Genomic DNA, 7649 nt, shown 5'->3' with positions numbered 1-7649 from the left:
TTCTTTTGGGGAGGCTTTGGGACCCCTTTGTTTTGGTCACCCCCAGTGGACGTCCTAGTTACCCTAGTCTTGACCCAGTGGTCTGCCTTCTTTCCCAATTCTTGGGGAGAAATTAGACCTAGGTCTACCAAATGCTGATGCAACTTTTCATTTGTGCAGTTACTTAATATATGTTCCTTCATGAATAAATTGTACATTCCAGTAAAATCCTGCACACCATTTCCAGCTAACCAACCATCCAGTGTCTTCACTGAGAAATCTACAAAATCAATCCAGGACTGGGTCTGGGTTTTGTGAGCCCCCATGAATCTAATTCTATACTCCTCAGTGGTGAATCCAAATCCCTCAATCAGAGCTTTCTTCATGAGGTCATAGGATCCTGCCTCTGGCCCAGAAAGGGTCAGAAGCCTGTCTCTGCAGTTACCAGAGAACAGTTCCCACAGGAGTGCCCCCCAGAGAGGTTTCTTTACTTTTCTGATATCACAAGCCCTCTCAAAGGCTGTGAACCATTTGGTGATATCATCACCTTCCTCAAATTTAGGGACAATCCCTTTGGGGATTTTAAGATCAGAAGTTTCTTCCCTATCCTTGTTTTTATTATTGCTGCCACCATTGATGGGTGCTAACCCCATCTTTCTCCTTTCTTTTTCTAGAGCCAGGAACCTGGACTCTAGCTCTACTCTTTTGGTCAGCCTTGCTAAAAGGCTGTCCTCTTCACTGGTGGGTCCCCCAGTGTTCTCTCTGGGACCAGAGACACCTGTGTAGTCTCTAGGTTCCCAGATGCTAATCCTTGGATTGGAGGGTATGGGTGCCCTCTCCTCCCTAGGGAATAGCATGGGGGGGTTGTTGTCAACCTCCTCTGCTTCCCTTTCCTCATCTGACTGGCCATCACCATGTTCAGATGGGTGGTCCTTAGCATACTCAGCCAAGAGCTCCTGGAGCCCTAGTTTGGTTGGATGCAGACCCATTTGTAATTTTTTAAGTTTACATAAGGACCTCAATTCCTTGAAAGACAAGTGTAAGTAAGGTGTGAGGTTGAGCTCCTCCACCAGGTCCATGTTATTATTATCACTAATAGCTGGGTTTGTTTGAGACATTCTAACCTGACAGTTCTAACCCTCTACCCTGACTATAGTGACTTTTATTGTTCTGAATTCTAATGGGACTTAAGCAAGGCCCTAGCAAGACTTTTAGTAATCTTGGAAAGACCAATCAGAATTCTAAAGGCAATTTTCAAGAGTTCTGTCGTGTGATCAGATGGTAACCAAGTAGTCCAACAAATGCAAGTTTGTATCCCACCGCTGATCCACCAATGTGAGAAAGTGGCTCTGTATATACTGTTCCCTAATAGGTACAGGGTGTACAGAGTCCACAGTCCCCCAAGGGCTGATAGAGGTTAAAGTTAGGTATGACCTTACTCTCTAAAGTGGTAGCTTGGTCGAGCAGTAAGGCAGTACCAGAGGACAGTGTAAAGCATTTGTTGTACACACTCAGTCAGCAAATGGTCTCACACACTCAATAACTGAACTCTAGGCCAATGGTTTATATATATAAAATATATGCTTGTTTTATTTTTAGAACCACAAAGGGAATAAAAATATACTTTCTCAGAATGAGAGGTTGAATATAAATACTTTTGCAATAAGCAATGGATTTTTGTAAAGAGTCACAGTTGGTTGCAATAAACAATCCTATTTCCTAAACATAACAATGCATTGAGCTCAATGGTAAATTCAGGTTATTTGTAATAAATTACTTTTCAGATTACTTTTGGAATTCCAGGTCTGGCTCCTAGATCCAGCCCTGGGACAATATTCAGAATCAAGTGGTGAAAGTCGACTTAATTACTGTACTGATTTTTAAATAATATTTAGCTATTTCAAAAGTTGACACTTAGAAAATATTTCAAAGAAAACATTCAATGGATCTCTATGGCAAGAAATTCAAGTTGCAGGTAGAGTACTTTATCGTTACTTTTTTAATCCAGGTCTGAGTACCTAGACTCAGCACTGGGGTCTTTATCAGAAACAGGTAAGTAATTACGTTTGCAGAAATGGTACGATTTTAAAAGAATATTTCAAGATTGCAGAAATCAACACTTAGAAGAAATTTCACAGAAAAGCAGTCAATGGTTTCCTACGGGAGAAAATTGGGTTACTGGTAAGTATAGATGCAAGTATTCTTCCGAGCTAGTGCTGGGCACCAAGATCCAGCACTGTGAGCCCACCTGAGAACAGGTGAGTTTTTGTGTTTTTGTCGCTCGGCTGATTTTTAGTGAATATTTGAAGATTTGAAAAGTCCACACTTAGACGAAATTTCAAGAAAAAGCCAGTCAATGTTACCCTATGTAGAAAATAGAGTTAGCGGTTTTCAGGTAAGTTCTCGACTGGCAAAGGTGGGGTTCTGGGCATAGACTCAGGGGTCCCCCAAGGTCAGATAGGCACAGTTAGTTCACCCTCAGCGGCTCTAGGGCAGCCGGGTGCAGAGAGAGTTAGGCCCAATGTTAGCCTATGAGGAATAGGGGGGCCTGGTTTGATGGCTGCTGAATAGCGGGCCACGCGGCTGTGGGAGCTGGGCTCCTGGTCACTCACTCAGGGCAAGTGGGGAAGTAGGCTAGTGTAGAGATTGCACTGCCAGGGCCACTCGGGCGGCTGGGTGCAGGGTGCTTTTGAGCCGTCGGGCGCTCAATGGAAATCAATGGGAATGTTCCGGTTAGGAAAAAGGCTGCAAGCTCGGGGACGAGGATGCTTCAGGTGCCACCACCACTTCGAGAGGTAAGTTGGGTAGTTGTAGGTTAGGTGGGTACCCCAGGATTGGGCACAGGGGGACGCAGGGCGCCGCGTGCAGGGGTGCCTTTTGGTGTCGGGAATCTTACCCTCTGATGATCGCGGTTGGGGGGGGCACCTTGTTCCGAGGCTGCAGGCTTCTTCCAGAATGTCGAGGGGGGTCCTTGGGTGCCGGACTCAGGGTCACAGTTGCCGTGGGGTCGTCCTCAGGGTCTTTGTCCACTCCTGCACTGGCCAGGCTTGGCTGGTGCAGAGTGTGCTGGGTTCGCGGTTCCGGGCTGCTGCCAGGGGTTAGAAATAGGTTTCTGAGTAGAGCCTCTACTCATGGGAGTCCCAGGGAATCAGAGTTCGAAGGTAGCCAGGTCCTCCGGGGTTTCTGAGGTTGCTGGCCACAAGAGATGCCGCGCTGGAGCAGGAGCAGGTTCGAGGGTCGACAGGCCGGTAGGGCTGGGGCCAAAGCAGTTGGTGTCTTCCTCTTTTTAGCAGCTGCAGGGCAGGTCTTTGTTCTTCTTGCTCTTCTTGTAGTTTCGAATCTGGGATCTGGGGAAGGAAGGTTCAGGGTGCCCCTAAATACTAGATTTAGGGGCGTTACAGGTAGGTGAAGGCCAGGGACCAATGGGTCCTTGTCCTGGGGTGGGTACACCCCCTATCCTGCCTCTCTCCTGTGGGAGGGGGGCAGTAGCCTAATCCTGATAGGGTAGGGCCTCCCATCTTCAAGATGGCGAGAGCACGGAGATGTGCTTCACCTCGCCTCCCCCACCTGAGGGGTGGGGTGGGCAGGCTGGCACATCCCCTGCCCTTGTATGGGGTTTCCGGCCAAGCTTCCCGCCAGAGTGGGGGGTTGCAGTGGCCTGGGGAAACTCCAAGAGGCGGCATGCCTTTGAAGCTTCCCTTTGCTCATCCTGGGTGAGGAGATTTATCACCTCACCCAGGATGTGCATTGTTGCAGGCCCAGGAGAGCAGGGGCTCTCCCACCCAGGGGTCCAGCAACGTGTCTGCTGTGTGGCAGCCTGGGCAGCCTCAGAGCAGACGTGGATTGTAGGTTAGTTGTAAGGGGGCATCTCTAAGATGCCCTCTGGGGTGCTTGGTACATTAAATCTCACACTGGCATCAGTGTGGGTTTAATGTGCTGAGAAGTTTGATACCAAACTTCCCAGTCTTTAGTGTTGCCATTATGGTGCTGTGGAGCTTGTGTTTGACGAGCTCTCAGCACCATGTACTCTTAAATGGCAGCACTGCACTTACAGTGCCCGGGAATGGACCTGTGTACTGTAGGGGCACAGGGCTCCTGCTCCTGTGCCCACACCATGGGCATAAGGCACCCAGCCAGAGGGGTGACTGACATATGCCTTGGCAGTGTGGGTGTTGGGCATGGCACACAGAGATGTGTGCCATGTCGACTCTTCATTTTGTTCTGCACCCAGACACTCAGCCTGCAAAGGCAGTGTGTGTGTGTAAGGGTACAGGGCCCCTAAGGGTGGCACAAGGAGTGCTGCAGCCCTTAGGGGCCTTCCCTGGTCACAAGGCCCTGGGTACCTAGGGTACCATTTACTAGGGGCTGACATGTGGCCAGGGTTTGCCAATTTGGAGTTTGTGTGTTTTAAGGAAGGAACATAGGCCCTGGGCACCTGATTGGCAGGAGTCCAGGGTACACTCAGTCAAAGTACATTCAGCAATTTAGCAAAAAGTGGGGGCATACCATGCAAGAAAGATGGCACTTTCTCACACAACCCCCCCCCCCCAAACGAAAGGTGATGAGACTAACCTTGTCCTATGGAGTCTTCATTGTCTAAGTGGAAGAACCTGGGAAGTCCATCTGCATTGGCATGGGCAGTCCCTTTGGGAAGCTGGCCTGTCTTATTAGTTTCAGGACCTAACTCCCAAGGCTCCTCTCCTTGTCTTTTAGTGTCCTTGTCCCATCTTTCTATTTTGGGTTTTGAGGTGCATACCTCTGCAAATTCTATCTTAGCCAGGGCTAGGCCCAGCTTACCCACAGAGGTTACCCACAACTTGAGCAACCCCACCATGACCAATAAGGTCAGGGGGCCTGACTTGCTATTTGGCAGGGGGTTAGGCCACCATGCCAAGGATAGGGCTGCCATGAAGGCTAACACCCAGCAGAGGCTGCTGACAGCTGTCAGTGCCCAGAACCACAACTTTAGCTCCTGACTGGCAAGTGAGGGGGCTATCTTATAGGTCTCTTTGGGTCCTGGCTGTTGGTTTATTTGAGGGTGGGGGGTCACCACTTTTTGTGGTGAGCACCCTTTCTCCACCCTTTGTTCTGCCATCTGAGGAGCCACTAACTCAGACTGGACAGTTGCCTGACTAGTCAGGCCTTGTTGTTGGTTAGGGGGGGCTGTACCAGTGCCATTGTTTGGGTCTTCCCTCACTGGGATAGAATCTCCCTGGCCCTCTGGAACTGTGGCTAACAGTTGCCCACCTTTCCTAATCTGTTTCTTCTCACTCTTTTGGGGCTCAGCTGCACTGACTGCAGGTTGAGCACCCACCGGTTCTTTGGGTGAGGCCTGGCATTGGGCCAGCACCTCTCTTTGGCTCAGTTCCACCTCTAAGTGATCATTCCCCAAGAGACAATCAAGGGGAAGGTTTTTACTGACTATCACTTTTCTCCATCTAAGGGATCCAGCTGTGGCTAGGGGCACTATAGCTACAGGCCTAACAGTGACTCCCCCTGGGACAGTTCTCACCCTTCTTGTTTCCCCTGGGACATATTGGTGTGGGAATACCAACCTGTCATGCACCACAGTGTGACTGGCACAGGTATCTCTCAGGGCAGTGGCTGGGATTCCATTCACCAGTAGGTGGTGGAAGTGTCTACTCCCCTCTGGGATCTCCAGCTTGCTTCTTGGGCCCATTCCCCAGCTGAAAGTAAGGAGGACTTCCTCATCTGAGGACCCTCCCTCCCAAGCTACACTGGCAACCCCTGGGGCTACACTAGTCACCCCTGGAGCTGTACTAGGGATTTTGTTTTTAGGACAGCTAGAGTCCTTGGTGTGGTGTCCAGACTTCTGACAGTTGTAACACCATATTCTGTTGGGATCCCAATTCCTACCTTGGTACCCTGGTCTAGTTTGTGAGGTGTCTTGGGGCCCACCCTCCTGGACAGGGTTTTGGGGGGCTATCTGGGACTCCTTACTTTTATCCGCAATGGGTTCACTCTCTTTCTTTTGGGGAGGCTTTGGGACCCCTTTGTTTTGGTCACCCCCAGTGGACGTCCTAGTTACCCTAGTCTTGACCCAGTGGTCTGCCTTCTTTCCCAATTCTTGGGGAGAAATTAGACCTAGGTCTACCAAATGCTGATGCAACTTTTCATTTGTGCAGTTACTTAATATATGTTCCTTCATGAATAAATTGTACAATCCAGTAAAATCCTGCACACCATGTCCAGCTAACCAACCATCCAGTGTCTTCACTGAGAAATCTACAAAATCAATCCAGGACTGGGTCTGGGTTTTGTGAGCCCCCCTGAATCTAATTCTATACTCCTCAGTGGTGAATCCAAATCCCTCAATCAGAGCTTTCTTCATGAGGTCATAGGATCCTGCCTCTGGCCCAGAAAGGGTCAGAAGCCTGTCTCTGCAGTTACCAGAGAACAGTTCCCACAGGAGTGCCCCCCAGAGAGGTTTCTTTACTTTTCTGATATCACAAGCCCTCTCAAAGGTTGTGAACCATTTGGTGATATCATCACCTTCCTCAAATTTAGGGACAATCCCTTTGGGGATTTTAAGATCAGAAGTTTCTTCCCTATCCTTGTTTTTATTATTGCTGCCACCATTGATGGGTGCTAACCCCATCTTTCTCCTTTCTTTTTCTAGAGCCAGGAACCTGGACTCTAGCTCTACTCTTTTGGTCAGCCTTGCTAAAAGGCTGTCCTCTTCACTGGTGGGTCCCCCACTGTTCTCTCTGGGACCAGAGCCACCTGTGTAGTCTCTAGGTTCCCAGATGCTAATCCTTGGATTGGAGGGTATGGGTGCCCTCTCCTCCCTAGGGAATAGCATGGGGGGGTGTTGTCAACCTCCTCTGCTTCCCTTTCCTCATCTGACTGGCCATCACCATGTTCAGATGGGTGGTCCTTAGCATACTCAGCCAAGAGCTCCTGGAGCCCTAGTTTGGTTGGATGCAGACCCATTTGTAATTTTTTAAGTTTACATAAGGACCTCAATTCCTTGAAAGACAAGTGTAAGTAAGGTGTGAGGTCGAGCTCCTCCACCAGGTCCATGTTATTATTATCACTAATAGCTGGGTTTGTTTGAGATATTCTAACCTGACAGTTCTAACCCTCTACCCTGACTATAGTGACTTTTATTGTTCTGAATTCTAATGGGACTTAAGCAAGGCCCTAGCAAGACTTTTAGTAATCTTGGAAAGACCAATCAGAATTCTAAAGGCAATTTTTAAGAGTTCTGTCGTGTGATCAGATGGTAACCAAGTAGTCCAACAAATGCAAGTTTGTATCCCACCGCTGATCCACCAATGTGAGAAAGTGGCTCTGTATATACTGTTCCCTAATAGGTACAGGGTGTACAGAGTCCACAGTCCCCCAGGGGCTGATAGAGGTTAAAGTTAGGTATGACCTTACTCTCTAAAGTGGTAGCTTGGTCGAGCAGTAAGGCAGTACCAGAGGACAGTGTAAAGCATTTGTTGTACACACTCAGTCAGCAAGTGGTCTCACACACTCAATAACTGAACTCTAGGCCAATGGTTTATATATATAAAATATATGCTTGTTTTATTTTTAGAACCACAAAGGGAATAAAAATATACTTTCTCAGAATGAGAGGTTGAATACAAATACTTTTGCAATAAGCAATGGATTTTTGTAAAGAGTCACAGTTGGTTGCAATA

Source organism: Triturus cristatus, chromosome 3_1 (genome assembly GCF_964204655.1).
Source record: "Triturus cristatus chromosome 3_1, aTriCri1.1, whole genome shotgun sequence".
In the NCBI taxonomy this organism is placed as follows: Eukaryota; Metazoa; Chordata; class Amphibia; order Caudata; family Salamandridae; genus Triturus; species Triturus cristatus.
The sequence above is the reverse complement of the archived record's forward strand: the minus strand, read 5'-3'. Positions refer to the sequence as shown.